This window comes from Balaenoptera borealis (genome assembly GCF_965194805.1).
Source record: "Balaenoptera borealis genome assembly, chromosome: 8".
In the NCBI taxonomy this organism is placed as follows: Eukaryota; Metazoa; Chordata; class Mammalia; order Artiodactyla; family Balaenopteridae; genus Balaenoptera; species Balaenoptera borealis.
The window spans coordinates 107,790,647-107,815,622 of NC_138865.1; the positions used below are offsets into that span (position 1 = coordinate 107,790,647).

General features: G+C 42.5%; 1 protein-coding gene across 4 annotated transcripts in view; it reads right to left on the minus strand.

Annotated features, from left to right (window-relative positions):
* Positions 1-24,976, minus strand: part of BRINP1 (BMP/retinoic acid inducible neural specific 1) — a 504,031-nt gene that overhangs the window by 343,370 nt on the left and 135,685 nt on the right. For 3 of the 4 annotated variants that reach the window (XM_082402242.1, XM_082402245.1, XM_082402243.1), the window contains exon 2: positions 1,176-1,236. The gene's annotated coding sequence lies outside the window, so the exon portion shown is untranslated. Of the gene's footprint in view, positions 1-1,175; positions 19,753-24,976 lie in introns of those variants that run through there. The other variant, XM_082402244.1, reaches the window with a different exon arrangement.

The following is a 24,976-nucleotide window of genomic DNA, read 5'->3' on the forward strand; positions in this document are numbered from 1 at the left end:
GAGGGGTTGATTAGCTCCGGCCTCTTAAATCAAGTGCCTCCAACGTTTCCCCCAGTGTGCACATCCCTCCCCTTGGCTCCTGTCCCCCGAATTGCATGTTCTGCTTCCAGTAGCAGCCACCCTCCTTAATCTGAGGGTCTCCTTTGTTTTCCCTTAAATGACCTGTAATTTAAGAAGTTAAAAAAGAAAGAAGAAAAATGTCTAGGGCCTACTCTACTCCTGATGGAGTTCTCTGATCTTCATTAAATCCTCATGACCACCCCCAGGAGATGCTGTTATTACCACCCCCAGTTTATGGATGATGCAACCAAGGCTCAGAGAGGGAAGCCACTGACCCAACATCACACAGCCAGTAACTGCCAAAACCTTCAAAACCAGAGGAGATGTAATTATGAACAGCAGGGTAGCAGGTATGCCATGATGCCAGCTCACTTCCCCATCTTCCTCAGTCCCTTGTGTGCCCTGTGAGACCTCAAGCCTCCATCCATTCCCATGGCCTTTGGATTCCGGTCAGCCTGCCTTCCTGGGTTCTCTCCCAGGACTGGCAGCTAGATCTATCATCACAAGCCAGAGCCAGCTCAGCCCGGGAAGCAGGGTCCAGTTCTGAACCTTGGTCCATCTTGCTGGTGTTGAGGCCATGCCCCATTTGGTCAAGAGTTAGGCTACTTCCCAAGTCTACTGCAATGGGAGTCAAGCGAGCAAGGCCCTGGGGCAAACTGAGCAGAAGGTAGGCAGACTGCTTTCTCCAGAACTCCCAGAATCTTCACATTCTCAGGCACCCAGCTGCAAAGGGTCAGCACCTAAGGGACTCCTATCTTTCTCTCACCACAACCCCCCAAGTCACAGCCTCTCCCCTCAAAGCTTTCATATCTCTGCAACAGAGGATGGAGGCTCATAGGTTAATCAGATAACCCTGTCCATCCTAGAGCTACTCACTTTGTTATCTCTTCTTAGTAATTTGATTCTTTAAGCAAGTTAAACAAATTTAAGACACTTAGAGAGGAAGGAAGGGGATAAAACAACCAATGTTGATTAGGTACCTTCTATGGTGGTTCTCAAACTTGGGTGTGTGTAAGAATCCCCTGGGGTGACTTTAGAAAAGGCTAATCCGAGGACTCACCTCCAGAGATTCCCATTCATTCATTCATTCATTGTGTTCTTTTATTTCTACTCACCAAGCACTGTTCCAGGAGCTGGAGGCGTAGCAGCAAAAAGTCCCTGCCCTTATGGAGTTCACTGGAAAGGAAATGGAGAAAACAGTACGGAAATTAGTAAGTATACTGTATATCAGGTGGTAAAAGTTTGGGGGAAATATGGAGCAAAACAAGGGGTGAAGAGACTCTAATTGAAGGAGATCTAGGGTCTGTACTTTAAACAGGTACTTTGGGGGATTCTAATGCAGGAATCTAATGGACACTGAAAAACACAGGCTTACTCTATGTCAAAATCTTTACATGGGGATTTAATTTAATATTCACACCAATTAAGATGGTTATTGCTGTTATTATTCACATTTAACAGATGGGAAGACTGAGGTTCAAAGAAAAGAAAAATTTGTGAAAGTCATCACAGCTGATAAGAAGCAGAGCCCGACTTCAGAGCCTGTTCTTTTCCTATGCAACGCGTTAAAAAATGGTGAAAACTGCAAACAGCACGGCCAGCTACAGAGGGGCACTGTCCTCAACATCCTTAGTGTTGTCAAACCTTCCCTGTTTGCAACGCACAGTCTCACCCTTCGTCTCTTTTGAGGTTCACGACTCTGAGAAGGAGAATGTGGTCCCTGTTTCTCCCCCTGTACCCCAGCCATGTAGGCATGCAGTCTCAGAAACTGACACCACCTTACCCAAGTCCATCAGGTAAAGTACATCTGCCCTAGAATTGGGAAATGGTCTTACTGACATACTCGGGGAGACCCTTGAGTATCTAAGTGCCCAAATAGAACTTCGGGTTTTCTTTACTCCCCTGGGTTACCCAATCTGTACAACTGGCTGTTGGTATTGGTGCCCTGGACCCCAGCCTGCTTCACCTACTTTCCTATTGGCTCAACCTTTCCCCTAAATAAACAGCAAATAGATGACGTCTGCAGACAACAACAGCAACAATAATAATAACAATAATAATAAATACTTAGGACAGTGGTTGCCACATAGTAAGCACTCAATAAATATTTGTTTCATAAGGGGTTGAATGAATGAATAATTATAACTAACATTCGTTAAGTGCTTACTATGTTCCAGGTGCCATGTTAAGCACTTCTTAAATTTAATTCTCACAAGAGCCCTATGAGAGAGGTACTATTTTTTATTACCCTGTTTCACATAAGAGTGAACTGAAACTTGGAAAGGTCAAGTTATTTGCTCAGGTTCACAAAGCTAGGAAACAGTCAAGCTTGCATTTGAACCCATGTCTGTCTGATTTCAAAGCCCATGTTCTCAACCATGATCTATCATCAGGAAACTAGATTATATGGTCATAATCTGCTCCCTGATCAGCGTCACCCATCACCACTGCCTGGAGAACTCTGCAGCATTACAGGATACGGTAGATTTGGGTGTCTTGAATAACAGCCCTGACTCAGATCAAGACTGGACTTTCTCCACCATATTGACCTTTATACTTTAGACTCTTGGAAAGCTCATTTTTAGGCCAATCATATAACTAATGAGTGCCCTTTGGCCCTGATCCTGTCAGCTTCTTCAGTCTCCTCATCAACCTAGTCTGATGCCCCAGCGCAGCTCACAGCTGGCCCAATTGATGGTGGTTTTATAACATAGCTGAAAAAATCTTTAAAACTCCATCTATTGAGAGGTGGATCTATGTCCTGACCCCTTGAATGTGAGTACGCTTTTGACTACTTTAACCAAGAGAGTAGAAAGAAGTGTTGCCATGTGACTTCTGAGACTAGATCGTAAAGAGCCACACAGCTTCATTCATTCTTGGAGCCCCTGAGCCAACATGTAAGAAGTTCAAATACCTGGAGGCCACCATGCTGTGAGGAAGCCCAATCTACATGGAGAGTTAAATGTAGGCACTCTGGTCAACAGTTTCAGAATGAGCCCACCTTCGAGTCATCCCAGCCCAGGTGCTAAACAAAAAGGCTCCAGACTTTTTGAATCTTCCCAGATGAGGCACCAGACATTGTGAAGCAGAGACAAGGCATCTTCACTGTGCCACCAACTTCCTTATCCACAGAATCTACAAGCATAATATAATGGCTGTTGTTTTACGTTACTAAGTTTTGGGTTGGCACGTCACACAGAAGCGGATAACTGGAACACCATCTACGTGGTCTAGTCCAGTAGTGTAGTATAATAGTTAAGTGCACAGGCTCTGGAGTCACATAGAACTGAGTTTGAATTCTATGTTATGCCATTTTCTAGACTACGTAAGTTATTGGACTTCTTTGAGCTTTATTTACTTCTCTTATATGAAAAACAGTAATAATGATAGTATTTCAATCCAAGGGCTATTATGAAGATTAAAGGAGATGGTGCATGAAAAATCTTAGTGCCTAGTATGTAGCAAGCACTCCGTAAATATTGGCTCTGATTGTTTTTACTGTGTGTCTTATTAACTGCAGTTATGATGTTAATACTTTACGGATGAGGAAACCAAAAACTGAGAAGTGAAATGACTTCCCCAAGGTCACAAAACCAATCAGACTTTCTAATTCCATGTCCAGAGCTTTACAGCCTTGTCACCACAGACACAGCCAGCTCCAGGTGGAGCCAAATGTTTCCTGAGGGGCTTGGGAGATGAGAAAAACACCACTGATCTTTGAACCATTAGGAGGCACCAAAGGAGACACGGAAGAACTTCTCTCTCTGTGTTCCCACCTTCACAAAGCCCCAAGCACCAAACTGGAGGGGCATCTTCCAAACATATTCCCAAATCAGCTTCCCTTTAAAACAAAGGTAAAAAAAGATGTGGCACTCTAAATGCCATCCCTTCACGTGCTGGTAAGCAGCTTATCCAGCCCAGTGTGTGGCCACCTTAAGAGCTGAGAGGAGAGAGCCTGCTGCTGGAAGTTATCTCTGGATCTCTGGGGGGTGAGTGAGTCACTGGGATGATGGGGAGAGGGAGGCAGGGGAGGGGCAGGGGACCAGCTCAGGAATCCCTGTAGGGGTGAGACACAGCGTGAGGTGGGGAGACACAAGGGTTGGGTGTGCATTTTCATGGGCATAGAAACTAGAGGTTTTGTCCAACTCCCAACATTTTACAGATGAGAAAACCAAAGACTTGGAGGAACGGGGATAGAGGAAGCTTGTAAAACTGAAAGTCCACCTACGTGAATTGGTTTTAAAAAGCTTCCTTAGTAGCCCAACCACATATTCCCTGGGTCTATGTAATACATGTGGTATCTCTTTTTACAGATGAGGAAACTGAGGCTCTAGAGAGGAAGTATCATACTGAAGTTCACACAAGTTAGCCTGGAAGCTAAACTTAGAGCCTAGTCTCTAGATCCTGGATTCTGTCTACTTTAGCCCCATACACTTTCCCTCCCCCATAAACCTGGACTGAGAGATTAATGAGGCCACTACTTTACCACCCAGAAATTCACAGGGCAATAGTGTCTTTCCTCTGTGATTACAGGGGAATGTGTCAGTTAGCAGAGAATCAGAGACACAGATGTCTGTTGAGAATGGGAAAAACAGAAAAAAAAGTGTGAAAATTAAATAGAAAAGATGAATTTTTAAATTGGAAAGGATCACCTTTTGAGAAGAAGAAACCAAAGAACAAAAGGGTAAAATCACGTTCCAGCTGGTGTAAGGTATAAAGTTGTGTAAAGAAAGGGGCAAGGGCTTAGGATACCACAAGATCCAGATGCCCCTCCCAGGCTGGACCTTTACCAGCCAAGCATCCTCAGATAGATCATTAAAACTGCTGAGCCTCTGTTTCCTCATGTGAATGATGGGAGTAAAAATAACCTCTTCATACAGTTGCTTTGAGGATTAAACATAAAACAGCTAGCATGTAGGAGGTCTTCTGTAACTTTTCTCCCTAAAGGAAGGATCCAAGACTCTAAACAGTACTCCTTAGTCTCAGGTTCTGTGAAAAAAAAGAAATTTCTGGGTGGAGAGTCTGTAACAGTCTTGCTGGACCCCTATTCTCATCTTCTGCAGCGGATAACAACTGAAGCAGCCACCCAGCTCACAGCCTCCTCTTCCCCAACTCTGGGAATGTCCTTAATACACAGAGACAGGACCCTGCTGGCCACGCCTTGTTGTTCAGCCCTAGTCCCAAGCCATAGCTAACTGACCCGGAGGTAAGCCCAGCAAATAAGCCGGGTCAGTCAGAGGTTTCCCTGGGACTTTCACACCAGTCTCTCATCTCTGGTGGGAGTCATGGAACATGAGTAATGAGAACCACAGGAAGTGGTCATGTTCTGTGCCTCAGAGAGGAAGCCAGAAGAGAACAGAAGTGACCTACAGAAATGAGAGACACAAGGAGAGAGGCAATGTGGCTGTGTGTAGCCCCTGATTCCTGGTGTCCTTGTGATCCAAATACACCCCTCACCCAAGCTTGCAAGATGCCCCAGTGTCCTCTAGTGAATTAGTCTCTTCTTGCCTAAGCATTTCTGCCCATTGGATTGAACTGGGTGATCATTAAGTCCTGCTCATCCCTTAATCAATGGTGGTTCTTGAACGTGGACTAAATATCTTCCATACTCTCATCTTGGGACCCCAAGAAGTAAGGACAAGGGAGCCTTTCAAGATTCCCGGATAATAAGCCAGAGATGAGGAATTTCTAACAGAGCTTCCATATCCACCTCCCTTTGACTTGGCCTTCAATCCTAAACCTGAGCATAAGTAATACACTCTTCCCTATAATTCAATGGCGTTTCGAACTTTATAGTGCTCTTTACCATAGAGGAGGCTTACAAGACCCCTACCTGGAGGCATTATTCTTTTGTCACTTTTATAGAAGTTATAAGATGCACCTGTCCTTCCTGGCTTAAACCTCCATCTTCTTCAGGGAGCCTAATCCTGGAAGAATCTGTAGCATCTCCACCCCTAGGTCAATCAAGCCTTCAAGTAAGAGTTTCAAGTTCTGGGGTCCTGACTCGTCTGTCACCTCTTAAGTCAACAACCCCTCTTCTGAAGCAGGAGGTTAGTGGGCCCACACTATCAATGCACTCCTAAAATAGTCCATTGGGCTTGCCTGTGGGAAACCCTGCCATTTGATTCACTTGAACAGTGTTTCCAGCACCAATAGTGAGCCAATCTGGTGACATCACAGGGGACAAGATCAGAAATACAAAATACATGACCCATGGCCCCTAGTGGGTTCCCCCCTCCCATGTGGGAAGAAGGAAGCCACGGACACAGGTAGTGGCAACCTTCCAGGGAATATGCTATAATCCAGGTAGGCACGAAGTTATCTGAGGAAAGGGAACAGCAAATTGCCTCTAGGAGTTCTGAGAAGGCTTGCCAGAGAACATCGGAGCTGAGTCTTCAATCAGCTCAGCTCCTTCACAGCTCTGAAACTTGGGCAAGTGAATCGATCTCTGGGATGTCAGTTTCCTCCTCTGTAAAATGGGAATAATAATAGTGGCTCCCTCGCAGGCTTGTTGTGTGGCTTAAGTGAGTTAATACATGTAAAGTGCTTACAGTGGTGCTTGACACAGAGTAAGCAGCCAAGCCCATTAGCTCTTACCAGCAGCATCAACATTGAAAGGTTAATACGAGTGTATCAGAGAGACAAGCAGGGGAGGGCCTTATAGACAGAGGGAAGGGCACAGAGGTGTGTCAAAGCATGTTATGCGTGGAGTCTGGCAAGTTACCCTCAGTGGCTGGAAAGTCAAGTGTGTGGGCGTGTCAGGAGCTGACCTAACGTTTTCAGTAAAGGGTCAGATGGTAAGTATTTAAGCTTTGTAGCCCAAGAGACAATGTCCTCAACTCTTCAAGTAACCTCCTCAAGAGAAGGCTAACTGTGCCTCAGTTTACCTCTAAAAATGTAAACGCCATTCCTTGTTCATGGTACACACTGGATGTGGGCTGCATTTGGCCTGCAGGCCATAGTTTGCCAACTCCTGCTCCAGGAGAAGGCCAGAGGCTGGGCTTGTAAGGCTTTCATAGGCCTTGCTAAGGAGGCTGGGCTTCTCCAGGCAGGGGAGAGGCAAAGGGTTTAAACAGGGACTTCAAGATTAGATTTGCATGTGGCAACGCAATGAGGAGAATGGGTTAGGGCAAAGAGGGAAGTTTAAATTGACAGTCCAATTAGAAAACTACTATGATTGCAATGGAAGTGATATTTGTGCAGGGGCAGTTGTGAAGATGCTGAGGGACATTTAGAGGGAACATGAGCATAATTGGTGGTCTAGATTCAGGTGGTAAGAGGAAAAGAGAGGCAGAATACTCCATGTTTCTGCTTATTTACTGACAGATCAACCTCTACTTGGGGAGGAAGTGAGTGCCCCATCCTCAGAATCATTCAAACAAAGTACAGATTCCTGCCTGACAGCTGTAGATAGCAATGGATAGAGAGAGCAACAACTAAAGTCTCTCCTAGCTCTGAGGGTCCATGACCCTATGATTCTGTGATTGTCTTTATCAATCTAACAGGAGCACGATTTGTTTAGTCAATGAAGGATACAGACAAACTTTACTCCTCAATACAAATCACCTTAATTTTGCAGAAAGCTGTCTATTTTCTACAGCGCTCACATCCATTATCTCTCTGAGGAGCCTGGAAAAGGACTGTGAAAACTGAAAAATGCTAGACAAATATAAGATTGTGTTATTATCATAATTATTTTAAAAACACACTTGAAGAATTCTGCACTTTATTTCAGATTTAGTGCAGTTACTCTGCCTTCAGTCCAGTGAGTTATTTATTTCTATAGCCCTCTCATCTCTTGGACAAAACCTAGCACATGGTAATAATTAAAAAAAAATGTTTGTCAAATCTTAGCAGTGTGTCAAGAGCCAATTCGAAAAGCATTTGATCAGCTCAGCCTTCTCCTATCACTGCAGAGAAGACAGAACTGTCCCACTGCTAGCTGCAATTGCAATAATAGCATCATTATTAATAATAATACTATTTATCAGTATTCCTTGTGTGGCAGGCAAGGGTTTGCAGACATTCTTAATTAAGGCTCTCAAGAACCTAGCGAAAATGCCATGGTGGTGCCCATTTTACAGATGACATGAGAAAGTCAAGGCTCAGAGAAGGGCAGCTGCTTGCTCAAGTTCATAAAGGTTAGAACTGTGCTTTCAAAAACAGGTCGATTTTAATAACCTCACCTTCCTCATGGACACAGGGAAGCATTTTCGTACATATTTATTCTAGGAGGGAGAGATTAGGGCTGCTCCGTGTGCCAGGACTAGTCATAAGATCTTTTGTCATAACTGCCTCTCCATCTCAGGGTCTCTCTGGGAAACACAAACCTCTTGACCCCTCAGCCTCAGGCGGAAACCACAGCTTCTGGTTCCCCAGGTGCAGCCGCCAATGCGGCTGCCGGCCAGCAGAGGGCAGCTGCGGGAAGCCGTCCAAGGACAGCCTCCACCCGCATTAGAGCTCATTAAGCCACGAGAGGCAAGAGGCAAGCACATTTCTGTCTGATGAAAGCAAAAACAGATCTACTCCTGGGCTGAGCGATGCAGGGAGATCAGCGAGGAGGGACGTTTATCGGCTTCCAAGAAGCCGGCTGGATGGTGCCATGGTGGCTGCCTGCAACAGAACACTGGCCCGTGGGATCCAAACCCGGGGGGCTTCCCACGAGCCCCTCCTCCCTCGAACAGGACAAGAGAGTCTGGCCCAGGGCTAGAGATGCTGTGAAGCCAACTGAGTGGCTGGAGCCAAAGGGGCAGCCTGTTTGCAGCAGAAAAACCAACCCAGACTTACCAAGAGATGCATAGGATACATCAAGAAGCATGTGCGCACAAAACAGGGTGAAACACACAAACATTTAGGGAGATCAACAATTGCTCCTGACTTTTAGATATAGAACTGGAACAATCCAGGCAACCACGGTGGTTGGTTACCTGTCCACTGAATATACATACAAGGTGTGTACACCCACAATGCATATGGATGAAGCACATACACACACCAAGTAAACGAAAATGCTTATGCACTAATGCAGATGTATATCGAGGTAGTCAGCTACACTGGTTTGAATTCAGATGGCCTGAATTCCAGTACCAGGCCTATCACAAATCTGTGCAACTTTGAGCAAGTGATAAACCATTCTGAATCTGCTTCCTCATTTGTGAAATGGAACCTAGCTGGGTTAATTAAAATCATACAGTTTGGAAGCTCACTCAGAAGTTGGGGCACTAAATCAAGTTCTCCCAAGGAAGCCTGAGACTGCTCCCATTTCTTTTACCAAGTCTCCAACCTTAGAGGATGCAAGCTAGGTGACCCAGTCCACAACCCTGTCCCCAGACCAACATCCCTAGGGATGCTCTTATCTATCTAACAATGTGGGAAACTTTTAAGTCAATCTGTCTATGATTGTCTCCCTATGAGTACAATCATACTGAATATGTAATTCCTTTTTCCATCCTCCTTTCTCACTTAACTTTAGCACAGAGAATAAGCATCTTATAAACATCTTTTTAAAGGGCCACAGAATGTTTCCTTATACGGATATCTGTACCCTTCTAGTTTGCTATTTGGTCCTTTCCCCCCGCCCCTCCTTCGGCTACTATAAATAATGTTTCAGGGGGAAAAATATCTTCATGCATAGAACTTTTCTCTATTTTTGGAATCTTTCTTTAGAAAAAAAAACCTCGGAAATTAAATTACTAAAATTAAATCATAATTTGAGACTCTTCATGCACGTTGCCAAATTGTTTTCCAAAACGGTTGCCCTAGTTTACACAGCTACCAGCAATGCATGAGAGACTCTATCACCACATTCTCCAAAGCACTGGCCATCCTCTTCTTTCTTTGTTTAAACTTTGTTAATTCAGTAGGCGAAAAATGTTATCTCATGGTTTTAATAAGCGTACCTTTGATTATTCGAGAGAACGAACATGTTTTTCTTGTGTTTGTTCACCAGTTGTGTTTATTTCCTCTTTGGAGAATTGTCTCTTTGTGCCCTCTGCTCACGTGTCTGCTGGGGTCTTAGTGAATTTAATTGATTTGCATGCGCTCTTCACATAATAAAGATAGTAATCCTTTGTCATATTTGCTGCGGGTATTTTTCCAGTTTGCTTTACGCCTTTTCCTTTGTGGTTTCTTCTATCACTTCTGAGCTTATACAGCCACCCCATCCTCCAGAGACTTGATAAATATTCATTTCTAATTCCGGGATTTTTTTTCTCCTTGTATGATTTGATTCTATAAGCTTGAGATTCCACACGTCCACAAATCTATGATTCTGTGCCTCCATGATGACCACGTATAGCGCTGGGTTATCTTTCAAGGCACAGGCTCCCTAAAGTGTTTCATATTTCATCTTTACCCTCCCTCATCCTTCAGATTATAAGCTCCGGGAGGGAAGGGCTATGTCTGTCTCATTCCCCCTGAATCCTAGGAGCCCAGAACACTGCCAGGCTCATAGTGGGTGAGCACTAAATATCTATTTCTCGATTATCTCCCTGATCTGTTCCAGACCCTTGAGAATGATCTGGTTCTGGCCCACATCTAAGCATGCAGAATAGATGATCACAGATGTGAGACCACTGGGGACAGCAGGGAGGGCATCACCAGAAGAAAGGATGGCAATAGCAAAATTAAAAGGGCGAAAGAACATGGTATGTAGGAAATAGTAGGTAGTCGAGCTTACCAAGAGCACAGGCATGTGTGACCGTAATAGAACATGTGGCTGGAAGTTAAGTTGGACCCAACTGGTAAAGGGCTGTGAAAGCCAATTTTGGAATTTCATCCACAAAAATTCCATTCTCCACAGTGCAGCCAGGGTGATCTTTACAAAAGGTAAATCTGATCGTGTCACTGCTCTGCTTTATAACCTGCAAAGGCTTCCCCTTGCCCTTAGGAGACAGCTGAGAATCTTGTAATAGTCTACAGGGTCCTGCCTTTCCCAATCATTATACCTCCCGCCATTCTTCCCTTGCTCACCATACCAACCCCCATTCCCTTCTGCAGCCCCGCCAAGCCCATCTCATCGTCCGGCCTCTGTAATCGCTGTTTCTTGTCCTGTTAACCTCTTCCCAGCAGTACACACAGATGCTTCCTTCCATCACTTGGGCTGGAGTGCAAATATCCAATGTTGCCCATGCTCCTATCACTCTCATCTTATCCCCTGGTTTTACTATCTTCATGTAACTTATCACTATCTGAAATGATCTTCTTATGATCTTCTTTGTTATCTTCCTGTTTATTTTGTCTCCCCTTCTTGAACATAAAACTCAGGAAGGCAGAAACCTTTCTTGTCTCGTTTACTCCTATCGTTCCCTCCCTGGAACAGTGCCTGGAACGTACAGTCGGTGATGGTTAAATTTTGCCTGACTGTTTGAAGTCAACTCATGGGCAGTTGGAGCTACTGGGGGTGGGGGGTGTGTGAGCAGGATCAGGCATGTATTTCAGAAAGATCGCTCTCCTGGCGTGGCGGAGAATGGTTTGGCCTGGAGAAACTGGGGTAAGGAGACAGAATGATATTACATAAAAATGACTGATATCAGAAACTTTTCTGAAAGGAAGATTTGATCCAGGGAGAGCTAGAGGTGGAACTGTGTTGTGCAGTTGATATTGGGAAGGAAAAAATCTGCAATCTGCAGTCATCAAAACAAACGAATAAAAAGTGGCCATCATGATAACTAATATTGAAATAGCTTCCAAAGACATTCACACCATCTTATGGTATTCTCACCATCACCATTCAAAGCAGCCAAGGAACAGGCTGCTATCTTCATGTGACAGATGAGAAAACTGAGGCTCAGGAAGTTAACTGAGGGACCCTGTGTAGCTAGTGAGCCGTGGATGCGGACAGGAACCAAGGTTCCTGATGCTCAGCCCTGGGCTCTGCCAGCAAGTGCTGGGGCGTCACGATTTTCCCACACTGCACACACTCCACAGAACGGTGTGGTTGCTAAAATCATGCCTCAGAGTTAATGATCCAGATGAAAAATCTTCCCTGGCCTTTGGGCCTGGAGAAGAGGCCAGTGCCACTCCCTTCCCTAAGAGAGTTAAAACATCACAAGTCAGGGAGTTGGCCATTTGCTGCCACATTAACAGTAAACCATTTACTCCAGTGATATCACCATATCGGACTTCATTGTTCCCTCCCCCGTGGCTAAAATTACAACAAAACAGAGCAGGGAACAAGGGAAGGAGGAGACAGACAAGGGTCAGAAGGAGACAGGGAGTGGCGGCACCATTCAAGGAGGCAGACAGACTGAGAGCCCCAGATCTCCTTACGCCCTGAACTGGAGCCCTCCACGTCCCTACAGAGGTAGCAATTACCCATGGCTCATCAGGGGACAGGGCATCTCTACAGAGGGAGCAATTCCTCCGCATCTCTACAGAGGTAGCAATTTCTCCACGTCTCTACAGAGGTAGCAATTACCAGTGGCTCATCAGGGAACAGGGCACAGGCCCTGGGGAGGTGTCTCGGAGGCATGAGCAGCAGAGGTGGGGAGAAGCGCCCGGAATGTCTTATGATTCTCCTGAATGGACCAGCTCCCTCACTGCCCAGTCGGGCACATCCAAAGCTTGCTAGTTGTTCCAATGCCATCTGCTTCCCGGAGCTTAGACAGGTCACACTAATTATTTTAATCCCGAGTTTGTACCTATCTGTCTTATTTCTTTAGATGAGGAGAAAGAAGTGGAAGGCAATAGGTCCCCCAGACCTGCACCTGTCCTGAATCTGGGGAACAAGGCAGGGGGTGGGGCCATAGCACAGAGGAGGGTTCCCATCCCAATGGCTCCCAAAGGTGTTAGATCAGCACCTTCCGCCTTTTTGGGTCTTTCCAGTAATTTGCATCCAAGTACAATTGGTGGCCATTAGACAAGCCTTATCACTACATGCTGACAGGGTCCCAAGAATAACTTGATTATGCAGAGATAGTATTGATAGGGAAATAAGTTAAGGTTTGAGGGAATGAGGCCCCATAGCCCACCCTCCTGGAGTACACCAACCAAGGAATCAGTCCGGACAGGAGCCATTGGTCAACTGATTTTTCTCTTCCTCCTTCCTCCCTTCTTTCTCTCCACTCTTCCTTCCCTCCTTCTATTTTTTCACTCATTGCTTCCTCTTCTTTTTCTCTGCCTCTTTCTCTTCCCTTTGCCTGAATCCAAATCCACATGTCTGATCTTTTTCCTAGGTTAAAAAAAATTAAATTCTGCCTTTACCACTCAGTTCAAGACATACCGCCTACAACTTATTATAAAAGAAACTGAATGGCTTCCTTTGAGCTATTCAGTGTGTATTTGCCCATAGGTAAACAGAAGCACCATTTTAAGGTAAAAGAGTATGTGTTTGTGTGTGTGTGTGTGTGTGTGTGTGTGTGCGCATGAGATGGCTCCTGGGAAGAAAGGGAGGAAAAAAAGGCTGAGAGAGCACAAGTCAAATTCATTCATTCTTTCATTCATTCCTTCATGAAATATTTGACGTGAGCTCACTGCAAGCCAGGTGCTGTGCTGGCACCACCCTCAAGGAGTACCCAGCCTGGTACAGGACTGGGCAGCTACCAGGAAGCTGTGAGTGAGTGCAGTCACACGAGGAGTGAAGATGCAGGACATGCAGCAGAAGCAGTAGCCTTGGGATTATTTCTTAGAATGGCTGAAGCAGCTCAGGCCAAAAAGAGCGTGTGTAAAGCTCTGTGTAAGGAGAAAAGAGGAGGGTGAAATTCGAGAAGGCCTGCTGGCCACAGACCTGGGAGGGACATGAAGGGCCCAGGGCTGGAGCAAGAGCTAAGCGCTGGGACGGTCACTAAGGGCAGGGCTAGGATATATCCGGGTGTGTATGTGTATGTGTTTGTTGGAAGAAAGCATTAGCTATTCAGAAACCACATGTAGCTGCCCTTCTCAGACTCTCCTAGAAGGAAGACTCCTGGGAAGCAGATCTGGTTGCGTTGAGGGTAATAATTGTCGAAGATGCAGATCAGAGAAGCAGAGAGCAAGAGGGCTAAAATCTGAGAAAAAGATGCTTTAAAATATAGGTTTGATTATTATTCAGCTATGGCAAACTAACAGAGCAAGAGCTGAGTGCCACTGAAAAGAAAGGCTGTCATACACACAAATTCCAAGAGGAAGGGGCTACAGGGGAAGCATCAGGTTCAGTCAGGGGGCAGAAGCGGGTGGGGCAAACATGGACAAGAGCCTTGACTGTGGTTTCCATGGGTGGGAACGGGGGAGGCAGGGTAAGCAGGTTCAGGATTGTCTAGTTTGCATAATTTCAGTGGGCTCTACGGCATAGGAGCTGTCCCTAGCTACCTGGTACCTGGGTACCTGTCCTTTGGGTGATTAGGGCAGGAAAATAGTGGCCCAGAATGTAAGAGCCAAATAAAGGAGGTGGGGTCTGGGCTGGATTGTTGTATATGAAAAATGCACTTACAGGCAAGTACTTTACTATCTCTGGGAATTAGAGGCAGCCCTTTCAGAGTCAGCAAGGCCTCAAAATGTCAGAGCATCAAAAATACTAAAAAGGTGTGATCAATACAGACATCAAGCTCCAAAGGGTGAGAGTCTAGGTGGGGTGGGAGTGGGGAAGAAACAAAGGTGCAGATGCAGGGAAGGAGAGAAGACACAGACTTGAGAATATGGATATGCTTGTGAGTGAGCGTATTTGTGTTTCAAGGAATGAGAGAGAGACAGAGAGACACGGCGACAGAGATGGTAGTAGCAAAGGAGTGGAACATCTGAGAAAGAACAGATCAGGTAAAGAAATACTTAGGAAGCTTTACTGCCTGACATGTATATCCTTCCTTTATTCAACAAACATTGGTCATGTATGCTTTCAGAGTTGGATTTGACGAGGGGATGGTATTACAACATATGAGACTGGCCTAAGATGCCCCCTTAACATTTAGATTTGATGTCTATACCCTAGTCCAGTGCGGTAGTTTTCAAATGTTTATGAGCCATGGAATCTTTTCTCCAACTGAGATCTTATACAGAAGTCCAGTACATAAGATGCAAAAGAACTCTGGCTGAAGATAAGGTCCCAGGGCCCTACCATGCCAGCCCCTCTCACACCCCACAGTAGTCCCCAGGGTCCCTTTATCCAAAGTGCAAAGCTTTCGTGAGCATGGTTTGAAAACCTCTGCTCTGGGGCAGTAATACTCAGGCTGACTGGAGCCAAAACTGGGAACAGGTTTGAGATAAAGCGCAGATCTAAGATGAGTTCTCTTTTTGGTTGGGGATGGAGGGAGGTACTCTAAAGAGGTGCCCCACTATGGAGAGAACGCACAGACCTGTATTTGGAGTATAGGGAAGAGGTTAAGAGAAGAGCTTTTTCAGTCTTATGAATCTGGGTTTTTTTTTGTTTTGTTTTTTTTAAATCTGGGTTTGAAACTCACTTCTGATCCCTGGGCAAATACACAAGAACCTTCCTGGCCTCAGTTTCTTAATCCACAGAATAGGATGCATACCATGAATCCTAAAGCATCCTAAATTATCAGGATTAAACCAGAAAATGTACTTACTAGAGTGTTTAATTGGTAGTAAGTGTTCAGTAATGTACACTGCTATGATCATCCTCGTTAGTATTATTCCCCAGAGGAACTAAGTAATTCATACTGGGTTGACCTCCATAAGATGTTTCTAGCTCTCAAGGCTGTACAAAAATAGAATGGGATATCTGATGGTGGCAAGTTGCCCAATGTGGGAGATGTTTAAGGAGGAGTTCAAGGCTACTGCCCGGGGATATTGCCAAGTGGATTAACTGATTAAATGGGGGTGGGGCTACATAGGTCTATTCTGGTCTTGAGAATCCAAGTGTTGTGGTTCCATAACTCTAATCTCACTTAACTGTAAGATCCTTTGCTATTAAGATTTCATCAGTATCCAGTTTTGGTGAGCCAGAGGGAGGCTGACGGTGGAAAGACAGGGTAGGTCGGTGGGGTGGGGGTTAGTCCAGAATACTATCAGTCCAGCCCTCCACGGGGCTCCACAGAGCTCTCAAGGTCGCTCAGGTAGATGCAACTTCCTGAAATATTAGCAGGTTCCAGGCAATTGCTGCTTCCCAGTGCAATTAGAACCTAATTTGGGGAAGTATGTTTTTCTGAAAAGGTTCGTTAGCCGAACGCAACCCCCCAATTCTGTAGTTTAGGAAAGACGGATGGGTCCAATATGTAGGCACTTGGCTGATGCCCTGGGAGAAAAGACAGATGCATTAAACTAAATGGGAACACAAATTACCTTCTATCTTTGGAGCAGCAGGTCACTGACAACCTTACCCATCTCTAGGTACAGTCACCCAGCACATGAAGGCCTTCAGGAAGGCACTGGGGATGCTGCCACCCTGCCCACCATGTAATCCTAACATTCGAGAGGGTCTTAGAGGTCTTTAATTAAGCAAACTCTGACCTTAGGAAGGAGTGCCCTTCACAAAGACCTTGACCATGTGGCTTGAGCACACAGCAGCGGGTAAGGGACCCCCCCTGCCCCCGCCCCTCCTGCCCCAGGAAACTCATGCTCTTCTGATCATAGAAAGTATCTCCTGAGATATGCTATCCAGACCTGTATGTTCACCCCCAAGTGAAACTTTGTGTTATGGAGTCGAAAACCAAAACAGCTTTCTTGTATTTTCCCTTTAGCTAATTTGATGTTGTCTTCTGGCTTCTCTTCTCAAGAGAAAACACTCTTAACACTTTCAAATTTATTTGATTGTACTTAACAGCCACCCATCCTCCTGGTTCTATGTGCCACCACCCGCTTTGAACACATTCCTTGTATAAGTCTCCTAAAGTATGGTTCCCTCAACTGGACACAATACTTCAGGTATCACCTGGCAATTACAGAATACAGCTAGCCCAGTTCCTCCTCCATTCTGGACATTATGCAATGTTTCTTCAAATAACATAAACCATTTCTTGAGTGTTGCTGTGTGCTGCTCAGTATGTTACATGTTTTAATCCTTAATACCACCCTGGTTAGGAAGGTATTATCCCCATATTATAGATGAGGAAGACAAGATATGGAATAATTAAATAATTTTCCTGAGACCACACCACTGTCTTTAAAGTCAGGATTTGAATCTAGGACTTCCTTTTAACTACCAATCCATTCTGCCTCTGCCTGACATCAATTGCTGTCATTTCACAATGTTTATAATGTTTTACACTTTAATATAAGTGTTTTGTTTTAATTTAATTTTTTTGGTAGGAACATTTAATATGAAATGTACCCTTTTAACAAATTTTTAAGTGTACAATATTGTTGCTCATAGGCACAATATTGTACAGTAGATCTCTTGAACTTGGTTACCATTCTTAACTGAAATTTTATGCCCATTGATTAACAACCCCCATTTCCCCTTCCTTCCAATCCCTGGTGACCACCATTCCACTCCTTGGTTCTATGAATTTGACTATTCTAGATACCTCATATAAGTGGACTCACGTAGTATTTGTCTATGACTGGCTTATTTCACTTAGTGTAATGCCCTCAAGGTTCAACCATACTGCTACATGTTGTAGAATTTCCTTCTTTTTAAAGGTTGAATAGTATTCCTTTGTATGTATATACCATATTTTTTTGATTCATCTATTTGTCAATGGACATTTAGACTGTTTCCACACCCTGGCTATGGTGAATAGTTCTGCAATAAACACAGGAGTGCTAATATTTCTTCAAGATCCTGATTTCAATCATTTTGGATAAATACCCAGAAGTAGGTCTGTCAGATCATATGGTAAGTAATAATCAAGGAAATGCAAATCAAACCCAAAATGAGATATCACCTCTCACCTGTCATGATGCTATTACCAGAAAAGTAAAAGACAAGTGTTTGTGAGGATGTGGAGAAAAGGGAACTCATACACTGTTGGTGGGAATACAAAATGTGGCAGCTGTTATGGAAAACAGTATAGAGGTTCCTCAAATAACAGAGCTACCACATACAAAATGTTTTCATAGGAGAATCATTTTATTCTCAAAAAGATCCTATATATTTAGGCCTCTAAAACGTCAATGTCTATTCTACATGAGATGCTCACAAGTCAGGTACACCCCATTTTATATTACATTTTTAATTTAAAAATTTGTAAATAAAAGATAGAAGTTCATGCATCCTTTAAATTTCACTTTGGCTATTTCTACTGATTATTCCACTCACTGAGATCATTTTAAGTCTTTATTTTGTCATCAAGTGTGTCTGCAACATCTGTGCATCTGGTTGGCACCCCTTCTGTATTATCAACCAAATCATGCATACATGAATTAACAAGCACCAGGTCAAGGTTGGAATTCTGTAACTTACCCTGGTAGGTTATACTGGTATTTCAGCCACTAACTAATGCACCTAGTTATAATCTAGTCCAGTAGTTTCCAAACCAAGATGACCTTCAGAATCAACTGGAGATCACTGATCACCAGATTTCACCCAAAACCTCGATTAGAATATCTGAGGATGGGACTCAGAAATGTGTATGTTGATGTAACTCCCCTGGAGATTCCCGTCATCTCTCAGGTTTATTTACTACTGATCTCATCCACATTTTTCTAACTTGTCCAGAAGGGTATAAGGAGAAACTTGACCAAGTTCTTTGCAGAAATCAAGACATGTCATACTTGGGATTCTGCAATCTAAGGCTCCATAATAAGAGAAAATTAGGTTACTTTAATATATAACTTAATCTTGGTAAAAATTCAAATTACTTTATAATACTTGATAGAGTTCAGGCTTAATTTTTTAAGATCGACCAATGAGAATTATAATGCATTTAATTGAAATCAGTGATTAATTCACAATTATCTAGCACTACACTAATTTTACTACGGAAAAATCAGAAACCTAGAGAAACCTAGAGAAGCTAAGTGACTTTCCTGAGGTCATGCAGTGAGTCAGTGCAGAGTCTAAGCTCGACTCCAAATCACCTGATTTGAGCTCATTTCTCTTTCCTATACATCATGCTATGTCTTAAATTTATACTTGGCTTTGAAATTCATTGTGGTTTTGTTTGATTTACTGCATATCAGATGGCCTTCCTTATTCAATTTTGCTTTTGCTGATATAAAAATGAATTTGCATTCACTGAGAACATGCCAACTAATGGCAGAATGAAAGGGAGGGAAAAGAAAGGGAGTATCTCAACCATATTCCAAAGGATATAAAGTCAAATTCAAATTTAAATATTCTGGAAGAAAATCCACTAAGAAAACATTAAATTCAAATTTCCAGGATAGTGGAAAGTGTTCTGGATCAAAGATATTGCTTGGTGACTTTGGGTAAATCAATAAACTTTTCACAAGAATCCAGGTTGTGGGAGTCTTACAAAACCTCACTTTTCTGTGGAAAAGTGCATTTCTAATAAGATAAAAGATGATTTTATTCATTTTTTATAAATAAAAATTAATTATTCTATGGCATTTTTTAAAGAAAAGTAAAACTGAAGTCACATGACAAGGCCACAGTGTTAAAAAAGGAGGCCCACTTATATTGTTGGATGAAACATTCAATATAAAATCAGAAAAGATTTGAAAAAAATCAATAGAACATTTTATGTATTCATCGCTACTGTAACAGTGATGGTAGTCCCAATAACTAATCATTGAATCCCTGCTCTATATCTGACACTAAGCTAAGCTCTTTTCATAGATTCTCTTATTTAGTCTTTACACCACACCTAGGAATCAGGTTTGGGTTCCATCTTACAGATGCAGAAAAATAATATATAAACTTTAAATGTTATATGGCACTATAGGGTAAGACTACACTTATTTTGACTTGGAACCCAACTTAAAAATATATTAAAGGAATAACTAAGCTGAATAGCCAAGAAAAACAAAGACTTGCAATGTATGCCTATTTTTATGATCTAAACTTATGATGGTTTGGCTCTAGTATAAGTATGCCTCATTTTTCTCTGAAATTATCAAAAGAGATCATTGATGGAAAATGATTATTTTTAAGTACTCTGTTAAAAAATATTACTAAGACACAAATACAGCAGCATTTCCCAATATGGCACTACAATGAGCTTGAATGACTCCACTTTACCAAAACCCACCCTCATATTGAATTTTGGCATCCTGTATACACAACTGTAAAATTACTCTGAAATTATTCATTGTATCAGCAAATCTTGGCATGTAATTGTGCTCAGTTTTTTGCCAGCTGAAAAATAATGGCATTCCACCCTTTTTGGGCACATTCTTTTTTATTACCCGTCTCCATTAACCATTGCAGGGAGGGGATGGCTAACATTTACTGGATACCTGCTAAGTGTTAAGCACTGGCCACGCATGGACACCTTCCGTCCTCATCACAGCCCTACAAGGGAGGGCACCAGTCTCTCTCTCTGGCAGGAAGAGAGGGCAAGTGTTGTTCAGAAAGGCTAAAGAATTTGACCAAAGGCACACAACTGGTGAGTAGCAACATCGGGACTGAAATCCCATAGCTCAGGTCATTTATCTACTGCAAGCTGCCTCCCAAAGGCGAGGCTGAAGCACAGGAAAACCATGCAGGGTACTCAAGACCACACAGCAAGTCCATGGTGGCGTCAGGGTCTCTGCAATATTGATATTTCTTTTTCCTAGGAGGCCTAGATGAGTTTTAATTGAAATGATGAATTCCTGAACACACTGCTCTTTGAAATACAAATACCAGGGGAGAGAGTGTCAATAACACGGTCCCTTTCCAGACCATTTCAGAAAGTGAATTTGTTGGCCACCTCTGGGAACCTATGTGCAGGGAACAATGAGTATGATACTCAGCGTGTGACTCTCTGGGGAACTCATTTACGTAGGGGCTGGGAAAATGCCCAGAAGGTCTGCAAATAAATCAGGGAGCATCCATGTAGTGAGAGTCGTGGTCACTGACGCTAACAAGCCAGCCCTCTGTGCGCCCTCCCTCCCTGATCTATTCTAACAAGACATGCTAAGCTGAACAGAGGACAGACAGCAGAGAAGAAAAGCCAAGAAACAGAGGTGAAGGAGAGGGTGTTCCTTCCAAGCACATCTAGTTAGTCCCTTTTCATTGCACTGGATGTTGTTTCCCTCTGTCCTCATCACATCCGCCCATCTCCTTATCTCACACGTCGCTCATTGCACTACCTTCCTCCGTGGTCTCCCTGCTTTAGTCACCATCCCTCCAATCAGCTCTCTGGACCAGACCATCAGCCAGAATATCGATAATCAGCAGGCAAATGCAAATCAAAACCACAAAGAGATATCACCTCACACCTGCCAGAATGGCTATTTTCAAAAAGAACACAAATAGCCAATGTTGGCGAGGATGTGGAGAAAAGGGATCCCTCATATGCTGTTGGTTAGACTGTAAATTGGTAAACTGGTGCAGCCACTGTGGAAAACAGTATGGAGGTTTCTTAAAAAATAAAAATAGAACTACCATATGACCCAGTGATTCCACTTCTGGGTATACATCTGAACAAAAAACAAAAACACGAATTCAAAAAGATACATGCATCCCAATGATCATAGGAGCATTATTTACAATTGCCAAAATGCGGAAGCAACCTAAGTATCCATCTACAGATGAATGCATAAAGAAGATGTGGTGCATATATACTATGGAATATTACTCAGCCATGAAAAAGAATGAAATTTTGCCATTTGCAGCAACATGGATGGACCTGGAGGGCATTATGTTAAGCAAAATAAGTTAGAAAGAGAACACAAATTCCGTATGATATCACTTACATGTGGAATTTTAAAAAATACAATCAACTATTAAATGTAACAAAAAAGAAGCAGACTCACAGATATGGAGAACAAACTAGTGTTTACCAGTGGGGAGAGGGAAGAGGGGAGGGGCAATATAGGGATGGGGCTTAAGAGGTACAAACTATCAGGTATAAATAAGCTACAAGGATATATTGTACAACATGGGGAATACAGCCAATATTTTATACTAACTATAAATGGAAAATAAGCTTTAAAAATTGTGAATCACTATATGGTACACCTGTATACATCAACTATACTTCAGTTAAAAAAGAACATCTCTCCAAAACTCAATCAGAATCTGTCCCTCTCTTGCTCAAAGCCTTTCTATTCCCATGGCCCAGAGGATAAATTAGCATGGCACTTTAGATCCTGCTCTACCTGCTCCTGACGACCTCTTCCCTGTATGTTGCCTTCCGAAGGCTGTCTCCACTTACCAGGGCTGGGACTAGGAAGAGGCACAGAATTGAACGGGATGCCAAAACATTCAGTAATCACAATAACAAATACTCTAATTCAAAAATTTTAAAAATCACGGTTAATGCAAATAAATCCACAATGAGCAAATATCAAAAGCTTAAATAAAAAGCGCTGTGCTAAGCCATATTGGAGCCTGAGGCAAAAGGAAAAATCGCTAATACTGATTCTGTTTTTATTTAAACTTTTGAAGGTTTCTTCATTATGGATTTTTTCCATTGATTTTTATTGTTTTAACTATTAATATTAAATATTATTTCTAGCCTGTTAGATCTAAAATGTGATAGTGTCAGATTACAAAAGGCCTAGAAGAGCATGCAAAAAAGGAGTATTTAAGATTCTTTTTGGCCATGAGGGAGAGTTAGAATTTGGAGGAGGAGGATGGAATAATTTAGCCTGTCAGATAATTCTAGAAATAAAGAACTGGCCTGAGAGGACTGTGGTGAGGAGAGATCATTATTTGGCTTTTGCCATACTTTTCCACTATTTCATGCCAATATGATAGGAGTCTTAGTTACATATCATTGACCTTCACCGTATATGTGAGGACAAATCAAGTGACTGGTGAAGGGAAATCAGGAATGATGGCTTAAGTAGAACCAGGGTCTTCTGAATCTTCATTTAATCATTAATTTATTCATTCATTTATGCTTCAATAATCAAATATTAAGTGCTTAGAAGTAGGGTTGCCAGATAAAATATTGACTGTTCAGTTAAATTTAAATTTCAGGTACACACTTAATTTTTAGTGTAATATGTCCCAAATATTGCATGGGACATACTTAAACTAAAAAAAATGTGAAATGTGTTTGTCTGAAATTCAAATTTAACTGAGCATCTTATATTTTCATTCATTAAATCTGATAATCTTACTAAAAGGCTACTGTTTGCCAGGAACTATACCAGGAGCTGAGGACATAATGGAAAATAAAATATACTCAAACGTCATCCTTGTGGAACTTACTATGACTGAGGCAAAAATTAATCAAAATATTGCAAAGATGACCCTAAATAGTGTATAGTGACAACTTTTTAGGAAGGAAAAGTACAGCGTTTGATAGTGAGACCTAACCTAGTCTGGGGCACTAGTGAAAGCTTTCCTAGGAAAGTTATATTTGAGTGGAGATCTGAGGGTTAGGTAGGATTTAATTAGATAAACAGAACTGGAGAAGAACTTTGGGAGGCAAAGGAACAATATGTATGGAAGGACCTTGAGGAAGGAGAAATTATGGTTTGCTAAAAGGGTGGAGAGAAAGCAGTGTTGCTGGACCTCAGAGGGGAAAGGCAAGAACGATTAGAGACTGGATTGGTGGGCAGGGGCCAGGACGAACAGGGCCCTGTAGCTTAAGCTCAGAATGCCAAGCTTTTGTGGATAAATGCAGTCACTGGGGAGTTTTAAGCTAAAGATTGAGATGATCAGAATCAAGTTTTCCTGGGCAAATATCCAGAGAAAAATCTAATTTGAAAAGATACATGCACCCCAATGTTCATAGCAGCATTATTTACAATAGCCAAGACATGGAAGCAAAGTAAGTGTCCACTGACAGATGAACGGATAAAGAAGATGTGGTACGTATATACAATGGAATACTACTCAGCCACAAAAAAAGAATGAAATAATGCCATCTGCAGAACATGGATGGACCTAGAGATTATCATACTAAGTGAAGTAAGTCACAAAGAGAAAGACAAATACTATATGATATCGCTTATACGTGGAATCTAAAAAAAATGATACAAATGCACTTATTTAAAAAACAGAAATAGACTCACAGACATAGAAAACAAATTTATGATAACCAAAGAGAAAAGGAAGGGAGGGATAAATTAGGAGTTTGTGATTAATATATACACACTACTATATATAAAATAGATAACCAACAAGGACCTACTATATAGCACAGGGAACTATATTCAGTATCTTGTAATAACCTATAATGGAAAAGAATCTGAAAAAGAATATATGTATAACTGAATTACTTTGCTGTACATCTGAAACTAACACAACATTGTAAATCAACTATACTTCAATAAAAAAAATTTTTTTTAATTAAAAAAAAAAAAAAAAAAGAATTGAGTTTTCCGAAGATTCCCTGGTTCGTGGTGGAGAGTTTAAGACCCAGGAAGAAGCAGGAGACCTGTTAGGGACTTCTACAGAAATGCACATAAGAAGAAGTGATGGTGTCCTGGGCCAAGGTGCTGGCCAAGGGTTAGGGAGAGAGATTTGAATGCAGTGTCCTTCCAATTACCTTAGACTGTCAGGTGAGAGAGGATGACATTAGCAATCATGAAAATGTAAAGGAAAGGAAAGATGCAAGAGATACTATAAAAGCAAAATTGACAGGACTTGTTCAATAAATGCTTCTTGATTGATTGAGTAGAAATTAGTGTCTGATGCCTCCTGCGGAGAGAAAAGAAAGCACACACATTATGCAACTGTTTAAAAATTGCTCCTTTATGTTCTCCAAGCTCTCTTAGAGTCATCAAATGTCACCTCTTCTGACTGTGTGCATGTAACATTACATGTTATTAATCCTGCAGGTAGCACGATGTGTAATTAAGCATATATGCATGGTGACTTATAATTAAGCACACATTTATTGTGATGTGTGCATTGGTGTATGCTTCCTGGTGTGTGTAATTATGCACGTGTCAGATGACATGAAGTCACAACTCATTCTGTGAACAAGCTAAGGTCTCAACTCCTACCTCGACCTGTTAATTGGTATTAATCTACTTC